We start from the raw sequence: 12,292 nt of genomic DNA, 5'->3' as shown, positions 1-12,292 counted from the left end.
ATTTGGAAATTTGATTGGAAATCAAATCTGTCATTTTGTGTCTGGTTTTCTTCACGTAGCATAATGTCTTCAAGGTTCATCCATGTGGTGGCACGTAAATCAGACTTTTATTCCTTTGTTAAGGCTAATATTCCACTGTATGTATTTGTGTTGTATTTTTATACCTGTTATGTATTTTGTTTATCCATTCATCTGCAGGTGAGCGTTTGGGTTGTTTCCACCTTTTGGCTGTTGTGAATAATGTCGCTATGAACACTGGGGTACAAGCTGTTTGAGCTTCTGCTCCATCAGAGAATGTACTTCCAAACTCCTTTGGGTCTATACCTAGGAGTGGAATCGCTGGATCATGTGGTAATTCTCTGTTTAACTTTTTGAAGAACTGCCAAAGTGTTTTCCACAGCGGCTGCACCATCTTGCATTCTATGATTAATTTTAAACTTACTTTATTTCAACTTTTTAAATGTTGACCAATCTTTGAGGTGGTTGGGGGAGGGACAGAAGTTCCTGCTCAGCATCGCAGCTGGGCTGTGCAAATGGAGAGGAAGAGGTAGAGATGGGACAGATGGTCGAGGAGAGAGAAAGTCCTGGGGATCCACCTGAGAGGAGCCATGTGTCCCAAATACACTAAGCTGGCTGAGGGCTGCCTGGGGCTGGCATCGTGTTTGGGAAGAGCTGAGAGAAGAGAGAATCACTCAGTCATTCAACCAACATCCTCCGAGCACCGGCCCCACCGCGAGCTGACCTATGGAGAAGGGAAGACCCAGTCCCCCGTTGTGTCTGTACTTTCACCGTGTCTGACCATCTCCCCAAAGGACCCACACAACAATAGCAACCAGTCATTAGGGGTTCACCAGGCGCCAGCTGCAGCCTAAACACTTTACAGAAGTTAATATTTAATCCTCACAACAATCCCCATCTCACAGGCGAGGCGATAACTGCAGCTCAGAGACGCTGAGTAGCTTCCTCAGGACCACACAGCTGGGAAGTAGAACAGCCCACACTCCTCCCCCCAGACTGCCCCCCCCAACTTCCTCTCTCTTCAGCCTTTCCTAAAGATGCCGAAGGTGGCACCAGCAAGGGGGTTAACATCACACACTCCACGGAATCCGATATTCTCCAAAGTCCCTCTTGGAGGCTGGGATGCCACCAAGGATTTCTCCCTCCAGCCCTCTCCGGTGTCCCTGGGTCCTCCTCCCTTCTGCCAGATTCCTGCAGTGCCCAGCCCCACCCTACCCCCAGCCCTCTGCGGTGACACACTTCTCCTCCTTCTGGAGGGCAGGGGTGACACACCCACTCCACCGTGGCGGCCTCCACGGAAAGCTGGGCCCTCCAGATAGCAGCCCCACCTCCCCGAGCGCAGGCAGGACTGCTGAGAGCAAACATTTTCCCCCTTTGTCACATAGAGTAACAGACTCTTGAAAAATCACGTACTCAGAGGATCACAGCTGAATCTTATAATCTCCACCAAAGAACCTTAGAACCATCGACTAATAGAATCTTGGAGTCAGTGACTGGAGAATCCCAGAACACTACAGTCTCTCCATCACAGACTGGGCGGTGGCTGATGTCATGGAGGGGCCCAGGCCAGCAGGCTGACACAGAGCAGACCAGGAGAGTGAGGGGGTCTGCGAGGAGAGGGAGCCTTGAGGGTGCAGAGGACAGGGTGTGGGTGGAGGAGGGAGGCTCGGCCTGTCATGCTATGTCATGCTAGAGAAAGCAGTTGGGGGGTGAGGCCAAGCTCTTGTTACTGATGGTTTTAATTATGTAAATCAGCCCAGGGCCTGCGTCTGGCACAGGCTTGGCCTCTAGCAGCTGGTAGCAGAATTAATCAGTAAATAACCAGCTGGATGGGGCCTGTGAATAAGCACCCAGCCACCCCCCCCCACCCTTCCAAAGGGGTCCTCTCAAGCTGGCGGGGGTGGAGGGAGTACGTGAGAGCTTCAGCTCACAGCTGTCAGTAGAGCTGCACGCACAGACACACACGTGTCCGCACACACACATGCATACTCGCGCATGCTCCGTACATGCAGCCGCAGCTTTGGACGCACCGTGTATACGCACAGGTGGATACACCTGCGCACACAGACCCTCGGCGGCAGCAGCCCCGTGTGCCCGGCACACATCTCCCCACGAAGAGCCCACACATGCCCAGGAACATAGCAGTAGGAGGCAGGTTCCTCATTCCCACCTCACACTTGTCATCTCTTGGGTGGGACAGAGCTTTGCAGCTCATGGCCACGGCCTTTCTCCTCCACAACCGCCCTGTGAGGATGGCCAGCTGGGCTGAGGCCCTGGTTTTACAGATGGGGAAACCGAGGCTCAGAGAAGGCACTTGCCCAGGGTTGTATCCAGAGGTCTTTCCTCCCCATCCCACGCCCCAGTCAAAGGTTCAAAGAGGTTACAGACCCAAGAGAACTGGGGAAGAGAAGTGGTGGGTACTGGGAGCCCCAAAGATATGTCCTCTCTCACTGAAGCAGGGCAGGCTGGGCAGCCCAGTGTGGGCCAGGCCAGTGGGGGTCCAGGCGGTGGAGGCTCTCTGCTCTCCTAGAGAGCTGTGATGAATTGCTCTCTCCCTGCAGCCGGTGCCCTCTGTCCCACGGGGGTGCAGCACTCCCCAGCGCTGCCCGGATAAATCTCAGCCTTGGCTGTTTGTTGATCACTTTCCGTGATCGGGGGTTGGGCTTTGGCACCATCCCTAGCGGCAGGAGGGGACTCGCAGGGAGAATCATAAAATTAACGGACAGGTTTCCTCTTCCCCTCTTCCTTCTCTCTGCCTCCGGCTTTCTGCTGGCCTCTACTTCACTCTGGTCGGGATCCCTTTATAAACACTGATTGAGGGAATGAACTGAGACACGAATGAATTTCTGAGACGTGGAGCCGTGGGTCCCTGTCTGTGGGTCTGGCTTACTGTGCAGCTGAGGTCAGCTCTCAGCACCCGCTTCCCTCAGCCTCAGTCGAGGGGGCTCCCAGCAGGAAGAGGAAGCAGGAAGGTGCCCTTTGTGGTCAGTGGGCCGTGGGGGAAGCTGGGAAAGGAACTTGCAAGCCAGGGACCCCCAGGGGGTCAGCCTTTTGGAGCCACCACTCCCTAGAGCAGCTGACAAAAGCCGGGGGGCTTCTGAAAAGGCCAGGATGTACAGCACTGGTTAGTGGCTTGGCCTCTGGAGGCAGCCTCCTTGAGTTCGAGTCCAGGCTCAGCCATTTAGTAGCTGTGTGACCTTGGGCAAGCAGCTTCACCTCTCTGTGCTTCAGTTCCTTTTGTGTAAAGTCGGGTGAGTAATAGCACCATAAGTGAGTGGGTACCTACTCTTTTAGAAGAGTCACTGGTGAGCACAGTTAAATACCCTAAAAATTAGCAATTGTTACCATAAGTAAAGGCACTGGTGCTCAGACATTCATGTTCATCAGAATCCCCTGGGGGGCTTTTAAAACACAGATTGCTGTCCCCCCTCATCCTGCAGAGTTTCTGCCTCAGTAGGTGTGGGAAGGGGCCTGAATCTGCATTTCTAACACTTTACCAGCAGATGCTGGGACCGCTCGTCGGGGTCACGCTTTGAGGACTCACTAAAGCCCATGTTGGTGCTTGGTATCCAGCTCAGCCCCCCACCCCCTCTATAACTTGGGGACTGAGGCCCAGAGAGGTGAGCTAGTGCCCAAGGCCACACACGGTGAGAGTGGCCCAGGCTTCAGCCTTCCAGGGGTGCGGCTCTCAGCAGGAAGGGGATGGCCCTGGAGGTGAAGGTGGCTCCATCACTACCACCCCCCACCCACCCTAACTCTCCCCCCTCCCCCTCATGGCTCTAGGAGCAAAGAGGCAGAATTTGCCTTCCCTGCCAGAGGTAATCTTTTAATCTCTTTGGCTTTAATCTTGCAGTCCAGCATCAACCCAAATCCACACAGGGGAAGGAAGGGGTGGGAGACACAGATCTCTGTCCTGGGGAGGCTTTAACCCTGCTCCTCCCCACAGATCTCCCAGCCCATCTCTGCCTTCCTCACCCCTTGCTCCTGGGAGGCACTTCTAATAGAGGATGAGAAGGCAGAGAGAGTAGCCAGATGGGGCGAGGCCAGGTGGAGTCATATGTCAAAAAGACTCCTTTGGGAGGCAAAGCTTTCTTAAACAGGACACAGAAAACATTAATCATAAAAGAAAAAAATGTAAACTAGGCTTCATTATGATTAAGAACTTATATTCAGCAAAAGACACTGTTAAGAGAAGGGAAAGCCAATCCAAAGATGCATTAAAGGGCTTCCCTGGTGGCGCAGTGGTTGAGAGTCCGCCTGCCGATGCAGGGGACACGGGCTCGTGCCCCGGTCCGGGAAGATCCCACATGCCACGGAGCGGCTGGGCCCGTGAGCCATGGCCGCTGAGCCTGCGCGTCCGGAGCCTGTGCTCCGCAACGGGAGAGGCCACAACAGTGAGAGGCCTGCGTACCGCAAAAAAAAAAAAAAAAAAAAACAAAGATGCAGAAAAGATAATTCAATACATATATCTGACATAGGACTAGTATCCAGCATATATAAAGAACTCCCACAAATCAATAAGAAAAAAACCCACACAAAACAATTTTTTAAATAGGCAAAGGATATGAACTGGCAGCTCACAAAAGGGAATATCAAAATGGCCAACATGCACATGAAAAGATACTCCACATTAGCGACTATCAGAGATATGCAAAGTGAAACCACAATAAGCTACCATTCACACTCACACAAATAGTCAAAATTAGAAAGACTGATAATAACTGAGACACAGATGTAGAGAACAAAATTAGTCATCTTATTGATGACTAATAAGAACCTGCTGTATAAAAAAATAAATTTAAAAAATTCAAAAATAAAAAAAACAAAAATAATTAATTCATTTTTAAAAAAAGACTGACGATATCAAATATTGGAAGGAAGTGAGAATCAACTCTCCTACGTAGCCAGTGGGACCGTTAATCATTCAGCCTCTTTGAAGAACTGTTTGGAGCTTCTTACAAAGTTACACCCATTGATCGCCCACTTGTAGGGATTTACCCAAGAGAAGTGAAAGCATGTGTCTACACGGAGACTTGAGCATGAATTCTCACTGCAGCTTTACTTATCACACTCTGAACAGAAAACAGCCCAAATGGCCATCAACAAGTGAATAAATAAAAAAATGGTGGTATATCCCCACAACAGAATATTACTCAGCGGGCTTCCCTGGTGGCGCAGCGGTTGAGAATCTGCCTGCTAATGCAGGGGACACGGGTCCGAGCCCTGGTCTGGGAAGATCCCACATGCCGCAGAGCAACTAGGCCCGTGAGCCACAACTACTGAGCCTGCACGTCTGGAGCCTGTGCTCTGCAACAAGAGAGGCCACGATAGTGAGAGGCCCGTGCACCGCGATGAAGAGTGGTCCCCACTTGCCACAACTAGAGAAAGCCCTCGCACGGAAACGAAGACCCAACACAGCCAAAAATAAATAAATAAACAAATGTGGGGTTTAAAGAAAAAAGAATATTATTTAAAAACAAAAAAACAAAAAAAACCCAATAAAAAAAAAATAAAAAAAAAAAAAGAATATTAGCGAGAAAAAAGAATCGACTACTGAAACACATGCCACAGCCTGGATGAATCTCACAGGCATCGCGCTAAGTCCAAGAAGCCAAAAGAAAGAAAACACGCTCTATGACTCTGTTTAAATGAAGGGTAAGAACAGGCAAAACCAATCTCTAGTGATAGAGGTCAGGGTAGGAGCTGCCTTGGGGGAGGAGGGGTTAGTGACTGGGAGGGAACATGAAGGAGCCTTCTGGGGTGCTGAGAATATTTGATAAACATATGTGAATCCATCAAACTATACATTTAGAATCCAGGCACTTTCTTTCCTTTTCTGGATGTAAATTATATCTCAAGTTTCTCTTAATTTAAAATAAAAAAGAAATGAGCGAATTCCCCCGGCAGTCCAGCGGTTAGGACTCAGTGCTTTCACTGCTGGGGGCCTGGGTTCAATCCCTGGTTGGGACAGCCAAAATAAATACATAAATAATAAAATAAAAAAGAAAGGAAGAGATAGTACATTTGGAATATGTACTCAGACCATCTCTCACCCACCTCGGAATCAAAGAACCTGGGACCCACCCCAGCTTGACCACGGTGTGACTTTGAACCCATGGTTTAGCCTCTCTCAGCCTCAATTTTCACATCTGTAAAATGGGGGTGAGACTCTCTGTCAACCTCACCAATATGTGGAGAGGATCAGTGAGGAAATGGGGGAATGTGCCTTGAGCAGTTAAATGCTCCCTCGGATGGTCAGGGCCCAGCCGAAATGGAGGAGCATACACTTGGCCCCTGGGTCTGGGTTGCGGGGAGCTGGCTGGGCCTGCTGGAGAGGGTCAGGGGGTCTTCCCAGACAGGGCACGCACATCCTCAAGACACCAGACTAGGGCTTCCCTGGTGGCGCAGTGGTTGAGAGTCCACCTGCCGATGCAGGGGACACGGGTTTGTGCCCCGGTCCGGGAAGATCCCACATGCCGCGGAGCGGCTGGGCCCGTGAGCCATGGCCGCTGGGCCTGCGCGTCCGGAGCCTGTGCTCCGCAACGGGAGAGGCCACAACAGTGAGAGGCCCGTGTACCGCAAAAAAAGAAAAAGACTCCGGGCTACCCCATCCTGTCCTCCCAGGTGGATCACCTGGACCTCCCAACTAAGGGCCAAGCTGTACCATAACTGCTGCTCCACAATTCCTTCTGGAACATACCTGCAAGGCACAGAGCCCCGAGCTTGGAAGCTTCCTCCCTCTCTCCCCCAAACCCCTCCATGGTTGTCCAGCAGAACCTGCCTCTCCAAGGCTGGCACCAATACTGGATATTATAAAGGGGAAATAAACCCCCGAACTAGTAGGCCTCTGGAGGGCGTGGGAACTGGCACTCACTGCTGGGGCTCCTTCCCCTCACCCCGGCTGGCTCTTTGGTTTGAAACAGTCACAGAACCTGGAAAAAGAGATGGATTTCACCTTGGGGCGCACGGGACTCTGCTGTACCCTGTGGCAAAGACTTACAATATCCTGTCTCCCATTTACCTTAGTGACAAACACTCGCTTGGGCCCAGCCAGAAAACTCCATTTCCCAGCCTCCATCGCAGCTAGGAGAGGCCAATGAGGGAGCGAGCATAACTTGTTAGGTGGGACAGAGCGGGAAGGACATTCAGCCAGTCTGTGCCCACCACACCTAGATAGTAGATGTGATAGTGGAGATCCAGCAACCTTCTTGGAGCGCGAAGTGACCTTAAAGATGAAACCCACATGCTAAAGTTGGCGGGACTAAAAGAGAGACGGAGCCCAGGTTCCTGATGACCCCGTTGAGCCCCCCCACTAGTCCTGGACGCTTTTCTCCTGACATCCTTTATGTAAGAGAGAGATATGCCTAAATCTAGTTTAAGCCATCAGCAACAGGAAGCAGTCCCAAACTAAAACACAAAAGCCTTGTGAGGTAGATATTACTGTGCACCCACATTTTCCAAGTGCACCCCCAGCCTCCCTGCCTCCCTCTCAGATTTCCATTATGCCCAAAAGACTAGCATTCAAATCCCAGCTCCCAGACACTGTGAATAAGCCTCGGCCTGGGGGCTTCCCTGGTGGTGCAGTGGTTGAGAATCCGCCTGCCAATGCAGGGGACATGGGTTCGATCCCTGGTCCGGGAAGATCCCACATGCCGCGGAGCAGCTAAGCCCGTGCGCCACAACTACTGAGCCCGCGTGCCACAACTACTGAAGCCCGCGCGCCTAGAGCCTGTGCTCTGCAACAAGGGAAGCCACCGTAATGAGAAGCCCACACACTGCAACGGAGAGCAGACCCCACTCACCGCAGCTAAAGAAAGCCCGTGCGCAGCAACGAAGACCCAACACGGCCAAAACTAAATAATTAAATAAATAATTTTTGTTTAAAAAAAGCCTTGGCCTGACCTGGAGGGCGCCCCACAACTCAGGGTGAGTGGTGCTCCACGCTGGTCACTGCATCTGGAGCTGTCGAGACAAGTGTAGTTGAGAAAGCAAAGCACTGGGCTGAAACTCATGCCTGTTGTAGAAATAAAGGAGAAGCTGGAGGATATTCGCAAATCACAAAGAGCAAACAAAACAAAACGAATACTAGCCAGGTGGGGTCAAAGTCTCTTTTAAACTTGTCCTCCCCTGTCTTTGCCATGTGAAACTAAGGTTTGTGGGTCTCCTGCAAGAGGGGAAACCATTAAACTCACACTGAGACCACCCTACAGGGCTGTCCTACAATTCATGGCCTAGCGGCTGGGTACTAAGCAAGGGTACCAGCCAGCCTGGGCTCAAGTCCCTGCTCCATGAACTGTGTGATCTCAAGGCAAATTCCTTACCCTCTTTGTGCCTCATCTATAAAATGGGCACCATAGGTGGCTTTGAGGGTTTTAGCAGCTGACCTGGGAAGAGCTCAGTCCTGATATGTAGGAGGAGATATTAAGTATCAGTCACTGTTGACATGTTCTGCTGAGAACTTTCTTTATCGTGTGTCTGTTACAGGAAACTGAATTTACTCACCAGTTTTGGAACATTTCATTCGCGGACTTCACACTCACTGCTCTGATCATAATTAACCCTGTGTAGAGTCTCCGGGCACCAGGAAGAGCAACGCAAAGCTTTCCCTCTTGGTTAAGTTTATGCAAGTAAAACTAAGTGGTGATTATACGTGGTTCATTCGTCAAACACAGGGTCAAAAATCTCAACCTGTCCCTGTTACTAAGGCAACACCAGGAAGCACCCTATGTCCCAAACCGTGGCCCCCTCTGACACTGACTGAAATGCCACCATCAGAGCCAGAGAACCCCTAGGAAGAGGAGCAATTTAGGAACAGAGCGTCTTGGAGTAAATGCACGTATCCAGGTCAGAGGGAGCGAATCACAGCAAGGAAAGGGAGGGAAGGAAACACCATGGGAAAATGTTTGGAGCTTCCTTGGGGTAGGTGAGCTGTGAGCTCAGTCTCACCCACCTACCCAAGTGTGAGTGCCTGCGCACACACAGACATGCACACACACATGGATAATCGCTTTACCCCAGCAGTAGGGGCTTAAGCTGCTATCTAGGCTAGCACCACCCCGCAAGCTGCACCAGCCACCTCTGTCCCAAGGTGAGGTTCCCAGAGGTTCGGAAAGGAAACCCTGCAGGGCTGGAAGCTGAATCCCACAGAGCCAGCAGCTACCGGTGGTAACAGACAACCTCACTCTCTGTCTCACACACACACACACACACACACACACACACACACACACACACACACACACTCATGCACAGACACAGTCAGAGACAAAACCCCAGACACAGATGCACACTGAACTGTCCTCCCAAAGGCAGGACAAATCCAGAAAGACCACGGGGAATCGTCCTGTCTCAGAGAAAGCCACAACTGTGCACTCCCAGAAACAAGGTGGACACGCACCCTGAAGCACACTCACCAACAGGCCTGCTCCCCTGGGGTGTCTCTGCCCTGTGCCCCGACTCCTACCCCTAGCTAGCTCTGCCCCCCTAGTCTTCTACCCAAGAGTCAAACCCAATCAGGTTTCCCTATCCTCACCCATCCCCTTTCCCAGATATGCAGCCCCCCCAGGAATATCCACCCTCCCACGTGTCCTCCTTTAACGCAGCTCCCAGGAACAGGGCTGCAGGCAGTAGGTGCTCAGCACACCTCCCCTCCCCCTTGCCCGGGGCTCACTCTTCATCTCCCTTCCTCCGTGGAGCTGGCGACTCTTCTCATTTTCCAGTGAGTGCGTGAAAACATAGATTAGAGCAATTAGAGAAAAATCATCGGAGGGCAAAGCAGGAGCCACCACCGCACCTAATTACCAGCTCCAGCAAGGCATGGTGAATCACAGACTCACCTCGCACAGATTACAAATTGCACAAATTCCAAACAGGAAGGGGTGGGGGGGGTGGGGGCGGGGGAGGGAGGCTCAAGTTCCATCTTAGATTCTCTTGTTTCTGTTTAAACCTCTTCTTGCTGTTTGGCAGCAGTTTTCACAGCCGTGCTCCCAAGAGAGGCAGGCAGGGCAGAAATGATTTCAGTCCCATTTTACAGAAAGGGAAAACTGAGGCCCAGGGGAAGAACAGTTGTAGAAGGTCCACCTGGACTGGTCTTCCTGGCTGGAGGTGGGGATCAGTGTGGCCTCAGACCCAGGAATGGCCTCAGAACCCAGGAAAGGCCCCCACCGACCCCCATCAGCCCTCTCCTCTCCCTGGAAAGAATCAGCAAAGGGTTGAGGTACAGGGCAGGTTCTGGATCGGCCACAGGCATGCTGTCTGGTGATCATGGTGGGCAGCGTCTGCACATGGGGTAGCCTTGCCCTTCACCAAATGGCAGGATTATTTAATTGATGGCTGCTGTCCCCATGTGCTCCTGTGTAAAAAGATGTACTGTGTGCTCTTTTCCCCTGACGGGGAGGAGGGGAAACTTCCTAGAATCTGAGTGCAGGGGGCCCATTTCTACGCCTCCTTATCCCACAAGGCTCTTCCCAAGCCTGGCCTGGTCCCCGTCCCCAGCAGCATCCCAGGCATCCTAACCTTCCAGCTGGGGCCCACCTGGCCGGTCCCTGGCCTGGGGGAGAAGCCAGCAGTGAGGCAGGAGTGCCCCCTGGTGGTAACAGCCTACACTACCCACTGGGACTCCACCCCCAGGTCTAACATCTGGGCCTGAAGACGTTGGGGATGGCTCCATTCCTGTTCCAGCCGCAGGGAGCTCGGGAGGCTCCTGGGTGGCAGATGGACACTAGGTATGGTCAAGAAAGAAGGCAGGGGAGGATGCCCAGTATCAAGCATGACCCATCAGAGGAGCTCAGGCAATGTGGGATGGATGAATGAAAGAACGAGTGAACAAACGTGGAAATGAATTCATTGTTTCCTAAAAGGTGGTGTAGATATCACTAGTAATATACAGATACCTTTTAGATAGTAGTGTGCTTTTTAGATAATAATTCTTGTTTATTTTAAGAATTATGTACCTATTTTGATGTATGTTAGATATAATAGATCCGGCCCATCAAATCCATTATATAAACTTTCTGTTTAAAACAAATGTCTTTAGGTACCAAAAAAAAAACCAGTAAGTAAGTAACATATGGGTATTCCTCAGGACCTAGCATAGAAAGTGTTCAATTAATGCTAATAAATGAATGAGGAGACGACCAGCAGATTATGATGTTCTTTGTAGAGCAGAAGGTAGACAGTCTCAAACTTTGCTGTAAACAAATCACCGGGGGAACTTTTTAAAAAGAATACGTCTGGGCAGGTATGTGTCTTTGAATCTCCGGTGGCTGAGGAAGAAGCCAGTGTGTCCTGGACAGCTCCCAGAGGAGGCGAAAGACACAAACCAGCCGATTTAGGTGACTTATAAGGAGCAGCATGGCTTCGCTACCATTTGAGATAGTAAAACTCATCACTGGAGGAAGCAAGCTGTGCTTGGGTGACCTGGGACTCCTTTGCTGGGTAAGAGGTTGGACTGGATGAACTTGAAGTTATCGTGCAAGGAAAGAGAAGTGAGTTATTCTTTATGTGAACTAGCTTCTACACTGACACACAGTCCAAAGTTAATGTGTGTTCACTATGGTTTTAACATACTAATTATTTCTCAGTCACCCTGCACATCATGTTTTATTTGACATATGTCTTTATTATCAGTTAATATAAATACTACATTCGTTGCCGTACAGAGGATATAGAATTTGCTGTCCTGAGCTGATTTACAAGTTAGTTCATTTACGGGAGTTTTCTCTCCTGAAAAAAAAAATCCCCTTCTTCTTGAAAACTGTGTCTAGTTAATTATGAACATATATTAATATAATGTAGTTAATGTGGCTACAGTCTGTTTATCTATTTTAATTGGATCCCGGTTTGATCACAACATCTTTCAGTTACTTTCTTAATTAGAAGTTGGAGGAGTGAGGTGTTTGGCGTTGGCTTTGGAAAGGGATGCTGTTTGCTTCTAAATCCACACGTCATCTAAAAAGCGCAGGTTGAGTTAATATTTGATGTGTGAGTTGTTCCATTCTCTTGTTAGATACCACTGATAACAGAAAAGAATTTCCCATCATGAATTTTCATGGCTATACCTCTGGGAAAATATTGATAAAAATAAATTGCATCCTATTTGGAAAGATTGGCATACCTATTGAGATTGAGTCTAATTTTTTATATCATTTTAATAGTATTAGGGAGCAGCTTTTTAAATTTGAATAGATTTTTAAAACATAAAACATGAATAGGGCTTCCCTGGTGGCGCAGTTGTTGAGAGTCCGCCTGCCGACGCAGGGGACGCGGGTTCGTG

Source organism: Phocoena sinus, chromosome 10 (genome assembly GCF_008692025.1).
Source record: "Phocoena sinus isolate mPhoSin1 chromosome 10, mPhoSin1.pri, whole genome shotgun sequence".
NCBI lineage: Eukaryota > Metazoa > Chordata > Mammalia > Artiodactyla > Phocoenidae > Phocoena > Phocoena sinus.
The sequence above is the reverse complement of the archived record's forward strand: the minus strand, read 5'-3'. Positions refer to the sequence as shown.